The sequence below is a fragment of the Formica exsecta genome, unplaced genomic scaffold (assembly GCF_003651465.1).
Source record: "Formica exsecta isolate Colony F162 unplaced genomic scaffold, ASM365146v1 scaffold26, whole genome shotgun sequence".
NCBI lineage: Eukaryota > Metazoa > Arthropoda > Insecta > Hymenoptera > Formicidae > Formica > Formica exsecta.
The window spans coordinates 1292807-1308099 of record NW_021849866.1 but is presented as its reverse complement, the minus strand read 5'-3'; the positions used below and the strand labels follow the sequence as shown (position 1 = coordinate 1308099).

General features: G+C 37.7%; 1 protein-coding gene across 1 annotated transcript in view; it reads right to left on the bottom strand.

Moving 5' to 3' along the window:
• LOC115236708 (neuronal acetylcholine receptor subunit alpha-7-like) overlaps positions 1 to 14791 on the bottom strand; it is a 220135-nt gene extending 205344 nt beyond the window's left edge. The window contains exon 1 of the mRNA XM_029809322.1: positions 13702 to 14791. The gene's annotated coding sequence lies outside the window, so the exon portion shown is untranslated. The remainder of the gene's footprint in view (positions 1 to 13701) is intronic.
• Positions 14792 to 15293: the final 502 nt, after the last annotated feature.

Below are 15293 nucleotides of genomic sequence, written 5' to 3'. Positions count from 1 at the left end.
TATATATATATTGTTATACTAATTATGTTTTATCTATTACAAATAAAATTGACGTTGACCATAATATAAGACGGCGCATATAAAATCTCTTTAAATAATAAATTAGAAATGTATTTAATTTTAAGTATAATTATTTGTTACGGAAGTTTAATTGTTTATTTTAGAAATATCTTCAAATTAAAATTGAATTTAATGACAAATAACGATCTTTCCCGTCATATTCATTAAAAAAAAATCAACTCGAAATTCATCACTAATTCTACTGCCATTAATGCCATTAATATTTGATCTGGTAGAAATGGCATTATATAGAAAAATTCCACATGCATGAAATAATTGCTATAGATAAATTTACCGTTTCGTACGCCGATTACACATGAAAATCGGGATAAATGCATTAACTTAAATATGCCAGGATGCATTTTAATTTGAAGAACCGATAAAAAAAAGAAGCGAGGAGAAGAAGAGCACACGCGAGGGACAGCGAGAGAGTGCAAGGCAGGCAGGAGAAAGAGAGAGAGAAAGAGAGAGAGAGAGAGAGAGCGAGAGGAAAAAAGAGATAGAGAGAGAAAGCATTGCAGAGGGCGGCAGTTGGAGGGATGCAGGCGCAACACGTGCAAACCACTCGGCGGTTTCACTCGATAGAGAGAGACATTAGCGTAGAATCGATAACCGGTTCGCTTTCGTATGGCTGACAATTAAATTCTCGTATGAGCTCGGCGGTCGATGAACGGCGTCCGATGGTTGCCCACTCTCGCCGTTCTCGTTTCATCCCCCTATTTCCAACTACCCCTTCAATCCCCGCATGCATCCATTCACTTATCTCACGCCGTTTATCAATAGTAAGCGAAAGATGCGGTTGACAAGAATCAAGTACAGACTCATATATCTCAAATAAATTACTTATCATTTAGTGTTTGGGGTGAGCAGTGGTTTATGGATCAATGGCGGTATAAAAGGTGTCTAGATAACGTGTGTATTATTTGTTCTTTTTTTTTATCTTTTTTTATTTAATATTCTCAGGAGATTAATGAAAATTAGATTCGCTATTATTATAATCAAATGAGAGTCACCGAGAATAGCGTCTTGTTTCTCATTATGCGCTTCATTAGTAATACAAAAGAAGATATTTGAGAAAAAGAGTCGAGTTACCTTGGATGGCTGATGGATTTCCTTGTAACATTTAAAGAATTAAATGGACGGTTTTTGAGCTTGACAATCTCCAATACTCGATACGCAAATCGTGCAAATTGTGATGAAAAATCAAATTTTGGTGTTGAAAGAACGATAAAAATTTCTTTTAAAATTTTCTCAAAATTCTAAATTATTCTAAATTATTCCATCTTTACTTTTTTTATGAAAGATTTAACTGTTATATTAAGTGTCAAATTCGCACTAGTGGAAAGGCGCGTGCAAAAACGTCAATAACGAGGGAAGCGAGGAGTGAAATGATGGTGTGTGACATTCGATGGATAAATACCGCAACGCCAGTATATCGTAACTTTTACATGTGTGACAGAGAGATGGTGAGAATGAAGAGAGAGAGAGAGAAAAAGAGAGAACTATATATATATATGCAGCTATATACATATATGTCTATAATCGTATCCGTGTCGCGCACTCTCACACCTATTTACGAACGACCACTTCAGATCGAACGACGTCAAATTGCAAGCTGTTGCACCTGAACAACGATAAAGCCTCTTCCAAAACTCGCCGAAACTGTTTGCTTATATTGCCTCCTATTACCGGTTTCCACATGAAACTTCGGCAAACGCACCGGGAATGGGAAGACCTGTCGTCCAAACGACGGATAATTTTGCGATCCCGTTTAGAGTAAAATAACCGAATACATTTCACTAGTATGTAAAATCTTAAGTTGTAAAGTTATATATTTACTATGAAAATTTTTATGTAATGATTAAAAAATTACTTTCTAATGAGAATGTTAAAAAAATTGAAAAATTCTTATATCATAATTCAAAAAACTTCTTTAAGGAACTCTAATAAACTAACATTTCGAAGAAATATTCTTTAATGTTTTTGAAAGAACGAGAACGGTGTCGAGACAATTAAAGGCTTCGGCAAATTAAGAGATAATTCATGATACTGCTATTATCAGCAGATCATGGCCACTTGTATGAATAATACAGATCTTGCATCGACAAGAAGTACTTTTCTTGTACTTGCAGTAAATGAAGACACAAGGTGATGTACATTATTAACAGACATTCGACCCAAAATTATTTAACAATTGTCGGATCAAATTGTCTGATACTTATTTTCGTTCGCGTTGTTAGACAATCAGGAGATTGCATAATTATAATGCAGCTTTATATGGACTTATAATGTTTGAATGTTCTTATAAAATTATTATGCTATCAGTATTGAAGTATTCTTGTCATCGGATTGGAGTATGAAAGATTAAGATGACTGTACTAAGATAGTCGTCTGATTGGATCAATTAATTCTCTTGCATACTTCAAAAAAAAAAAAAAAAAAAAAGGGAGAGAAAGAGAAACATATATTATTTCATTGTTTTAAAGTGCAAATACTTCCATTTTAAGAAAAATATGTGTTGGTCAATTACATATTCTTATTCTTGAACAATTTAAGATAAATTTTATATTACAATGAAGTTATAATGGATATTTATTATGAAAAGATTAATTTCAAACGATGAGTAATAAATATAATACATTTTCTGTTTATATAAAAAAATTGATATTTTAAAATTATTGCAAAATGTTCTTTGAAGTTACTGCATATGAAATTTTTACATTTGTCATTTTTTAATGTATGATTTTAAAATATAAAATTTTATATGCATTATATGCATTGTAACTTATGTAAGATATATATCACTTTAAACAAATGTGTGGATATCATTTTAGAACAAGTAATGTACTGTATCTTCACTATAAATAATCTAATCTGCATTGCCATTTAATCTCTGCCGGCGGCATAAATAATCGTGCAAAAGGAGCAGCGCCCTTTGGTCCTCTAACAGTTTGATTGCGAGGGATAATTAACTCGGGCACTAATTTGCCCGGCAAGATTGCTTGCCGCAAACACTGAAGTCGTTTCTACGCTAAGCCCTCCCATCGCGTTTACCCTGTAACTCGCGATACATACCATTTAGGAAGCACGACATACACTATTATCCAGTCAAAGTCGTCGGCACGCGGTTTAAGATGAAAGCCTCGACCGCTGCCGTCTCGAAACAAGTCCAATCAAGCGGTCTTTGCGGTAACCGCTATACGACAACGTCGTATAACAATGTCTGATTACAGGGCTGATTACTGGAAGTAATGGATAACAATGCACGGTATTGTGGCCAATTTCAAAAAGAACCTTCCAATTTGCCATGAAATCAGTTTTCATTGAAATATTCAGTTAACGCTGATATTAAAGCTTTGTTGTGTGATCATAATTATTCTACCTGACATTCGAATACCGAGAGAAAATCTAATCAATTGTCATCAAAAATCTAATATATAGTTTTTAATTAGGATAATCTCTCATGTCAATTTATTATACAATATATTGTATCATTATTAGAGAGAGATTTTTATTTTATAAGTGAATTCGAAATATATATAGTATCCAAGTAATCAGATGTCAAGGCTGATACGAGTCATTAGACACAGGTGATATATAATACAATATTTATGGCACATCTCTCGTAGTATTTATGTCGCTCTTCATATAACGAACCCGGCAAACAATAACTTAGTACGTGATCATTGAAAACAGTGAAGTGAGAATTGTGTACCGTACAGTAAATGAAAGAGGCCGAAGTTTTATACGATCAGTTGGCAACTTTTAACTGACGAGAACCGGAATAAAAACCAAGAGAGAAGTTAATACCGCTACGGAGAACAATATAAATACTACAAAAGATATATTATAAGTACTTTATATACACTATCTAACAGCTCGTATTAATTTTGACAGCATTATTTTTCTCAGAATTTTTCTAAAAAAATAAATAAAAATTTATCTTTTATCGAAATATATATACTTAAATATGTTAATATAGCTATCGTGTTATTCCTCTAACAAGTAAATTTTTCGCGCAGTAGAAACTTAACGAATGTAACATTATATATCTTTCGAGAGTTTCACTCGCTCGCCGAAGCGATCCGAGATCTCCTTGATATCGAGATCGCCGTATCGTTTCTGCGAGACGGCAACAACGGCAAGAGTATCGTTATTAGCGGCGAAGTTCTAACGATTCTACTGGCAGATGAGGAGCGAGGTCGCAGTACGCGGTGAGACACAATAGCAAGCCGCTATGTTGCGTCGGTTGAAATAGTTTAGAACATTGTTAATCCGAAGCCGATAAAAGCCGCGAGACATTCTCTGCGACAATGCCAATACCTGGAAAGAGAGAAAGCGAGAAAGAGTGAGAGAGATAAGAGAGAAATAAAAATCGCAAATTCACACGGCAGATTTGTTTATTTAATATGCATCATAAAAAAATTAATTTAAAGATAATGAATTATTTCTACAACGTGTATATATTAAATAATTTAAAAAAAAGGAATTGTATATGCTGTATAATAAATAAAATTAACAATTATCAAAATAATTCTCCATTTAAATTAATTATTTTAATTAAGATAATAAATGATATATGATAACCTTTTCTTCTGGATTATAAGAATAAATCACAGAATCAATAATTCTATTTAAAAATAACCGTTCTCTTTAAATATATAAAAGATAAAATATCTGAACACTTATTTAGAGTAATTTTATCTAAACAACGTTCGATGCGCGCTAATATAGGGCATTCCCGATAAAAAAGATAGAATTCTTTTTTTTTCGTTTCTTATATAGAAAGCCAAGAATGGTGAAACAAATCGAAAGTTCGTACACAAGAACTAACAATGCATTGCTTAAACTTGAGAATTAAACGATACTGAGGCGCGAAGATGGCAGAGACTATCGTCGAGCTCGTTTCCTCGGATCTACCGGCATGTCTTCCGTTGGGATGGTCATGTATTCCAGAACGAGCGCGAGATGTGCCCGTATAATATGATAATGACGGTCTGTATGGTTCCATTGCACAGCAAATGAGATTCGCAGTTAAGATGAGCCAAGTTTCTCAGTGTTACTTGCCGCGAAGTGATGACTTCTAGTGAATATATTATCGGTATATAAAGGGAGAAAGTAGTAAAATTCCATTTTTCAGAAGAATAGACGAAGAGCGTAAAAAATTAAATATTTTTTTAAAAATAGAAATATTATTAAGCGCTAATTGAATTTAGCATGATAATACATTATTTTTTACAAAGAGATTTTATATACGTATATGTAGAACTTAGCCAGTATCTATCTTAATATAGTTTAGTCAGTTAATATAACTTGGCCAATTTTTGATATCTTTCCTTAAAATGGATTGAATCTAGTTTGAGTGCATTTTTTTTATTAAGCTACTTTTATTAAAATAAAAGAATTAAAAATTTTACATTTGTGGGCCTGTCAGGATAGCCCGTGTATAGGGTGAGATGATATGATCTGAATTCAACAGATAGGAAGGCGAGGCGAATGCTTTTATTGCAAACGATTTATTTGCGAGGATGTTGTCGCCTATTGCCCGTGTCGTATCTGTTATTGCCGATATCGCTGGATTCTCGCTCCGAGGTTCTTCTTCTTGTTCTTGCGACGAGGAATCTTTTTGATCTCTCCGGGACTCCGAAATCGCGGATATTTATATTCTTTCTGCGCTAAGTGTATCCCCGCTCCCCGAGGTCGAACCAATCGCCGGGCGATAAATAACAAAGATTTGATTTGCTAATTCGAACGTTCGAACGTGCGCTATGTCTCGAATCGAGCTCTCGTCGTTATACAATATCAATAAACAAATAATAACGTCCCGGACAAAACGCTAAGTCAATATATATATATAAAAAATTATATGCCTACACATTATTTATATTTAGGTATTTAACATTAAATTTTAATTTGAAATAAAAGAAATCACGAAAATATGTCAACACGATAAAAATGCTGAGCTCCGACTTCCATCAACTAAAAACATAGAATTATTGCTAAAAATAACTCCTAAAAACTTATCATCCCTTGTGTCCCGCAAAATTTCCCTCTTGCCACGTTGCAATTTTATTTTATCTTGAAAGGTTTATTACACGTAATATTTTATTTTACATCACTGCAAGTAGCATAAACCCTATGTTGTGTCAGACCTAAGAAACTAGTAGTAGAAGCGCGCATATAGCGGACACTTGAATTATTCAGAGTTTATTATACCAAACTTTACAGCAAGCAGGGATGCGCAATGTTTCGCAATGATATAAAACGCTCATGTTTAATATTCTCAATTTTTCGTAATTCTTAAATAGTTTAAATTAATTGCTTTAGATATTCAGTGTATATCGAGAGTTTCTTAGAGCTATAACTTAATTGTTGCTGGATTCCGTTTCATTATAGTTCATTCATTTCAAGTCCTTGTAGCTTTGACCCTTAGACCTTTGACCCTTTTGTTTATTCATTCAAAGGTCCTTGGACATTTGACTCTCGACCATACATTTTCATATTCGGTTCTTTATCAGCATTAAGCGTTCCATCGGGATTCCGGCGAGGGGCCAAAAGTCATTACTACACTTGGTTCGGCCCCCTAACGAATTGTGCCTTTCTCTCGCTCGCAGGCATCACCTAATCCGAGAGACAAAGAGAGACAGAAAGAGAGAGAGAAAGATAAAAGAAGCGAAGTTTGAGCGTGTGCATTATTGACAACACCAGGCACACGCATTTTCGTCGCAACCTGCGATGAGCAGGCTCGTAAAACGTTTCAAGTAGCTAGGGGCTGATTTCGTCGGGGCAGCGTTTGGCACAGTTTTCGTTTTAGACGTACACGATCGCGCGTCCGCTCATGCAATTCATCAAGAGAGAGAGAGAGGGAGGGGGTGAGAAAAAGAGAAAGAGAAAGACAGATGTAGAGAGACAGAGAGACAAAGGGGAAGAGAGGAATAGAGAGACAGAACACACTCGAAGGTATATCACGAAGCGGAAAGATAAAGGAGACAGAGAGAGGAAGGAATTGTCCGCTCTATGTTTGGGAACTGGCCATCTCCATCGCGAGACTTTGCGCAAACTTTTTGCTCGTCATCGCAGATTCTCACTCGGACTCGACGACTTTTTACGTGGAGATAAAAGGGGATATGTAATATCTAAGCGGCTGACTTCGTCGGAGATCGGCTTACTCTCTTTTCCGGTTCAATGTTTAAGAGACAATGAAAATTGCAATTGCCGATCTGCGCCAGTTAAATTTGTGTATCCTCTTCGCGATCTCTCGAAACGAGTCTTTTATTTTCGCGGTATCGTAATAAAACACATATGTATACCATCTGGTCATCAAATAAATGAATTAATCGGCGATCACATAATACGTAGAACATTTTTATATCTCAATATAAAAACCTCAGCGCGGTTCGTAGAAATTATGTTTTAGCTAATAATCACTTAATGTGCAACTTTAATTAATATATATATATATATATTATACTTGGAATTGTTAATCGATTTTCATATTTATCGAAACCGAATAGTAGTAGCGCATTAATATTCATCCGACGTTATTATCATGATTAGCAGCCTATAAACTATTAATATAAATAATGTAAGTAATTATCACCCGACATATTATATTATAATACTACAAATAGGGATCAAAACTATACAGGCCCTTTAAGTAAATCGAAAATCTAATTTCCACATATCTAGTTTACCAATTATTTTATCTAAGATATCTATTATCTGCAATATTTTACATAATTGTCGTAGGCAAATTAAACGTGTCGGATTCCTCATCTGAGCGTAATTATTTTTCTAATCTGCCAAATATCTCGAAAAGACGCGATACGAGATTTCGCGAAATTTCGAGCACCGATATTATGTACATTTGTCTCGTGCGTTTATATAGTCTCGCTACTCTGTGTAATTGAGGATTCTGGAGGGAGATGACCAGTTTTTTTGTTTGTTTTTTTTTTCGTTGGCGGACGCCTTCGCGACGCGGACGTGCGAATGCACGGATATACGAGTACGTGCGAACATGTATGTCACGCACGTGCGAGCGTGCAGTGTCCTCTTTCTCGCGGCTTCCACGTTACGCATGGTCGATACTCTCCAGCACCGTACGCCCACATGTTCGCATGCCCCCGTATTTGCGTGCACCTTACAGCTCGCGCAGCATGGGACGTCTAGGGATGCTCTATGATACCTAAACAGTATCGCAATATCGATACTTAGCTCATAATTCTGATTATTTTGTGTTTATTTAATCGTAATATTTAAATATTTACCTTGATATTAGAAACGGAATATCAAGCGGTAAATTGTCAATCTAGTGATATTGATATATTTTTCAAAGATAGGATTATGAGATACGGATTAGTATCGATAATTGAATAAAAAATATCAAGATTTTGTGAATCTTGAGCATCCCTAGATTCGTCTGGAGGCGCAGCATGACGCGAGGCGATGTGGCGAACGACACGTAAATCTGCGATCGGACGTCGCGCAATGCGCGATGAATCGCACAGGTTCTTTACATTTTCGTAGTAAAGAGAAATTTCTGACGAATTTTTTTCAATAATGATATAGATGTTACCATTTATATATATAACACGTTTATGAAATATACAGTTAAGAGTCTACATTGAAAGAGAATATCGAGTAAGTGGAAAAAGTTTCCAATAATCTGTTGGAAATACTTTATTAAAATATGTATTTCTGAAATCGTATTCAAAATTTATTCGTAATAAATTCTAACGTTTTAGAAGTTCTTGGGAAAATTCAATAATTATTAATTCGATAAACACCAGAAACTTGTATTTATCGTACAGTCTCGATTCTTAATTTATAATTCTTTCACAGTTTTTAATAAAGCATTTTTTTCAGCTAACATATATATATGCTTATAGGAATTTTTTCAATCTCACTTAACTTTCTTGAAATATGTTGTAGAAATTCATTTTATGTATTATAACGGTGATGAGATAGAAAGTATCTTCATCACACATTCTTTTCCATTAATGCACATTCGATACTACAATATATCCTATTTTTAAAATATAATCTTATTTATTCTCTTGAGAGATATTATAATCCCGTTATCTCCAATATACCGGAGGTACAAAATAGGTTAAACCAATCGAAAAGAATATTTTCTATGATCAGCATAATTTTATAAGCTAGTGTATGTAAATATCTCTCTTTTATAGAGAGTATTTAAGATATATACATAAAATCTTATACGTAAGTTAGAAAGGAGCAAAGAAAAGGAGGAGGAGGGTACAGGTAAGAGGAAAAGCAATAGCTAAGGATAAAATAATTTGCGACGCGAACATATGTCCACCGGTTATTTTGAAAGTAACTTTACCAGTTTTAGAAAAATTTAGCATGTGTATGACACACATGTCAGTAGTTGTCTTCGTTATTTTTTACTAAAGCGATCGCATTGTGTTTCATCCACGCACATACACAGAGAATGTAATAAAATTTTATTTTTTTTTTATCAAAAAAATATGTAAAATACTAAAATAGTTCTCCGTAATATCTTTTACATTTAATTTTATTTGAAGAAATCTTTATCTCCTTTGAAAGTATTCTTCAAGTGTATCCGAGATATACTTTTGAAATGCGACTATGCTTCGAATGAGACGAAAGAATGTTACGAGCAACATCGTTTTGAGATACGCAACTTTTTAAGAGAAACTTTTTCAAGAAACGTTGAGATTCGTCAAGCGAAGTGAATCCCTCCGCAGGGATTTTTCTTGAACGGACTTTTGAGAATGTCTGAAATTTTCAAGCAACAGAATGGTTTCTCCCACAGAGGTTCTTAAAGCGGATTACACAAAAATCTTGGAGAATTACCGGTAAACTTTTCTAAAGTTAAAAATAACAGAGTTAACCGAACTTTTAGGATATCACTCTGTCTTTACTTAATAATCTCTATCTTAGTACAAATGACGTGATCGATATAATAATTACAGATTATGACAAAGTGAAAATATTATTGCGAGTAAAAAGATAAATATGTATAAGGTAGTTTTAATTAATTTTTCGCATTTTTTTTAAAGACAGACAGTATAAAAATATCTGCGTTTAAAACTTCTAGTCTCGCGTTCGGATATGACATAAATGAAATACTAGCAAAAATATAATACTGTTTTTCCATGCATATTAAATTCGCGAATGATTGATATAGACTCTTTACCAAAAATTACATAATGTATCGCGTCCGCAATATTTCCTTTAAATGCGATCTTCTTTAATTGCTTGCGCAGCATCCAGATTAAAAGTAACTACATTGGTCCGAAACACTTTGTATGAAATTAATCCTTTGGGAACCAGTAGTTTCTCATTACGAAACCATCTTTTCAAAATTCTGCTTTGAGCGAAATGGTAATCCCGCTAAATGAAAATATTATGGAGATGATTACAGTATTAAAATATTGTCTCGTCAAAATATTTATAAGAAAGCTTGAGCAAGAACTTTGATCAAGGTCTTTTATGCTATCTCTCTCTTTCTTTGTTCGCTATAGCCGATTACTACGAACGCACGATCTGATGCTACGTAGGTGGACACGTCAGCAGTTCTCTCAAGTTTCAGTAGGCGTAATTATTCGCCGAAAGGATGAAAATGAAGGAGTGCTGCATACAACGTAGGATTGTAATTAATCAAACATGAAATTTCCTAATCCGCATCTTTGATGGACCATTCGACACCAAATGAAAGAAAACTAAAAATACATTTGTAATTCCAGAGCGTGCGCGCACACATACACACATATTTTTTTTCTAAAATTTTCTAAAATATTTATTCTTCAATAATAAAAAGAGATATTGAGAGAAATTAGTACAATTCTTTCGTAAAAAAATAATTATATTTTCTATAAAAAGCAGATGAAACGGCGAGAAACAAGATTATTAATTGTCTTATTGATATTTTAATAATAATCGATAAAGTTTCTATTTATTTTGTCTAGAAAACTTTTCATGTCACGTATGGAAGTATCGTTTTACATCTAGAGATTTCTCTCGAGGAACAATCGATCGCCTCGACTAGACGAAAACTCACATTAATCACTTCGAGAAGAACACTCGCCGTGCTTTCTTGCAGCGTGGGATGACTACGATTTTTGCAACCATTTTCCATTCCGATTGACGACGTCTGCAACGGCGCCGGATGCACCGCGGCCGACAACTGTGGTGGAATTCTAATTAATCAACACGATACGTCATGGCAGAACCATCTCCCAACACGCATGGACGAGATAGGTAACTTACTAATTTACATTTTACACGCGACTAACATGCACAATTTGGTAGCGCGAATCGAGACAGCTTTTGACGTGCCGCGACTGCAGCGTAATGTTTCCATTCGATTTCGGTCAATACAGACCAGACGTTCATAATGGAATTTTCGTGTTGTTTGCGAGCGTGGAAATATTCATACACTGCAATGCAATCGAGACATAATTGAACGATATTATTTTTAACGGGGACATTTTAATTAATTAACGCGCAATGTGCGACAAGATGCATTCCTGATGCGTTAATATCAAGTGGAATTCGCTCAAATTTATTACAACCGCTTCAGATGAACGGTAATAATACATTTAAAACTGGAAGGAAGTCAAAGCCATTTTTAAATGGACAGTTGCTGAACTAAATGCTTAGTTTTCACAATAACAATTTTAAAGCCGCCAGCTCCGAATACGGTTACCGTTTTATAATTATATTTAAAGAGGAATTCACACACATACATACACATGATAATTTAGTTTCAAATTATTTTCTACTTTTAGAAATGCATCCTAAAAGTAAGTATTAGAAGAGAAGAGGGATAAAAATTATGAATTTTTCATTATTTTTTAGAAGAATTCTCTATAATATCTGTTTTATATTAGTCATTACGATAATCTGAAAAGAAGTCTGTTTTCTTAATTCTGGAAACTTTACATTTCTAGTAATGAAGGGATAAACCCATCTTAAGAGATAACAATTTTTATATTCCTACCAATCAATGGATGAATCTATCTCAACGAATAATGATCTTTGTTTTTCCATCGCTCTCCACGGAAATGCGGAAAGGAAGACGACGTAAAGGAACGACAAGATGACGTGCGATTACGCGTCAGTTGGGGTCGATGCAAAATAAGCCAACAAAAAGAAATGCTATCGGTGCAGCGCGCAAATATTTACGCAACGCCGATTTGACGGCATGCGCGCACATTTTCGACTCCCAGCTGGTGGCATCAACGTGCCGCTAACGAGGTACGAGACATCGCGTTGCTCTGGAAGCGTCGCGGGTTGACGTCAATATTGAAATGCCGCGTCCTTCCCTCTTCTCTTCCTCTCCATCTCTGCCACCCTTCCGCCCTATTCCTCCTCCCGGGATTGCGGCGCTCTACATCTGCCTGCTCCATTCAAAGCTCGAAACGAGCTCGCACCGATCTCGGAAGCAAGAGAGCGACGTTGAAGAGATGAAGGATCGCGTGTGACGAGCACCCTCACGTTCGCGAAAGCGAAATTTGACCTCCTCCTTATAACCCGGACGGCAACCTTGAAGAAATTTTACCGCCCGGCAGCGGTTTTTGGGAGACGAGGCTCGAATATGAATTCGACGAGCATTTTCGCGAAATAGAAACTCTCTTGTAACGTAAACAACAAAACGGGAAAGTTGTGTGGGAAGTTTACCTAGCTACAGGGAATCGTGCTCGTAATCCGAACAACAATGCTAAAAAGATTTCTCAAGAGATGTCTCACAAGAGAGATGAAGAATTGACAAGCATACCCGTCTGAAACTCGCTGGTTGCAATACCTTCAAACAATCTCGAAGAAATTTATTTGTTTACGAGAAGAAGCCTCATGTGAATTCCGGAAACAAGATTTGACGCTTGCAATGTCGAGGAGATATGATTAATAGCAACGAACGTTTCTGCGAGACCGAACTCGCAGGTTGCAAATTTGAAGAATTTCACGTTACTCGACAAGTTGGCCAATTTTTCATATCTTTGTATATATAATGAAGATTCATAAAGTTTTAGAAAAGCAGCATAACAAAATTTCTAAGCAAAGTTGTTTGTCTACGTTAGAAACTGAAATTCTTTGATACGAATTTGAATATCGATGTGATATTCCCGATTGCATGTCATCTTACATCAATATTATTATTACGTATCATGAGATGAGAAACCGTAATAGAGAGAAACGGAATCGTCACTATGACATCATCAGCCACATAAAAGGAATGTCGGCGCCACTGGTTACTGTTCGAAATAATCAACTGTCCGGTTTTAATTACTCTCAAGAACGATGCTGATAAAGAAGAGATTGCAATTATACTTAAGAAACATCTTGGATATAACGGAAAAATTATTTCATAATTTTATCGTGCGTTCGCAGTGCCGGAAAGAAAGAGAGACAAAAGCCCGGAGCAACGGGTGATGCGTCATGACGTCAACGGACACTTGTGGAAGGGACGGATAGGAGTAAAACACACACTGTGAAATACGAAGAGTAATCTCTCCCTTTTTTTTTTTGGTGAGGAAGAAAGGATCAGATAGCGAGACAACCGGTGGACGGTGTTCGCGTCGCGACTGAGATTTATGTGAAGGACGTCGTCGGACTAACGGTTGAGATATTCTCCTGAAATTGAAAATCACTCACCGGATGCTGCCAGGGCTATCGCCGCGACAAGCGTCCATGAGCGTCTCATGTTTACTCGCGGAGTACCCGGAGCGAGGCTGCTACTCCTCCTTCCTCGAGGATCACTTGGAACACCACCTCCACGTTGCCGATTTTCTCAACCTTCTTTTCCGCCACCGTTGTCACCGTCGCAGCCGCCTCACCGTCGCTCGTCCTCGCACGTGGCTGCCGAATTTCGTCGAGCGAGAACGAACTCGACCTGGAACCCTTGGAGGATCAGCTGTCCTCGGCGGTTCGCTCGGCGCGATAAAAACCGAGCGATCGTTCTGAATCCTCAGGGCTCGCCCGGTCGCATCTGCACCGGGCTCGCCAGGTGCATCGTTCTAGGTGCTCCGTCGAGGGCACGTGATCGCCTCCACGCAGCGATGTCCCGGTGCGGTAGTAGTCCGCTTCTATCCCGTACCGGATGATAAAATCCGTGCCCACTATGGTCCAGACGGTCCGCACCACGACGCGGCATCGTCGGGCAGCGCGGACATCTCTTGGCAATTTGGTTTCGCCCGCGCGGATCCCGTTTATCTTCCCGGGTTTCCCTTTAGTCTCGCGGTTATCACCGACAACGATAATATCGGTCGCACGAGCGACTCGGTTAAGCTTGAATCTCGTCAACGGCACCAGTTGGTCGTCGCGATTGCAACTCTGATATCACGGGGGAGGCTGACTCCGCGGATCTCGCATGTATGATTTCTATGTGTATGTGTGCGTGTGCGTATATATGCGTGTACGTACAAAACAGGCTCAGGGACGCATCCGCAGTCCGATCATGGATTCGTTCCGCTCGTCGAGCTTCCCGCGTTTGCTCGGTATAATTGCCGCAGCATCGGGTCAGGGTGAACGACGGAGGTTCACCCTCGGTAACGTGGATCCCGGAACGCGTGCGATCGCCAGGATCGCGAGAACATCCCTTCGTGCTTTCTCGTCCGTTACGGAGAGACGCGTGTTGCGCGGGCTGCCCTTCTAAATCTTAATCGTGGGGCTACTCTATCACTCTCTCCCGGCAGGGGTGCTTTGCCAGATGCGCCCTCGCCGGCGACCAACGCTGGACTAAGATTCATTTGGCTGCAACGCCGCGCGGTACTGCCGCTTCAGCCCGCTTTGGCGCTAGCTCTGTAGTAGCTAACCGCCACCGTTCACCACCTCTGGTTCTCTTCGTTGCTCCTGATATCTTTGTCATTTCTCTCTCTTTCTCTCTCTCTCTTTCAATATCTCTCGCTCTCTCTTCCTTGCTGCCATTCTCTCCGTCTAATACAGCATGTACACCTGCCAGTCGCTGTTCGCGTCTCGATCCCTCTTCTCTTCTTCACCCCCGTATCGTTCTATCTCGATCACCGATGCTGTTCGTCTCTCACAGTTCTCATCCCGCATTTCCCCTCTCCCTCTGTTTCTCCACCTCTTTCTCTTTACCTCTCCAACTCGTTCTTGTTCTCGTCACATATATACCTTCTCCCCCTACGACACCCTCAACGACTTCCTTTCTCTTCGTCCCACCGGCACCTTGCCTCGCCTCGCGTTCTCGCTCGCGTTCAACCCTCGGCGGCCCACATCCGCGCAAC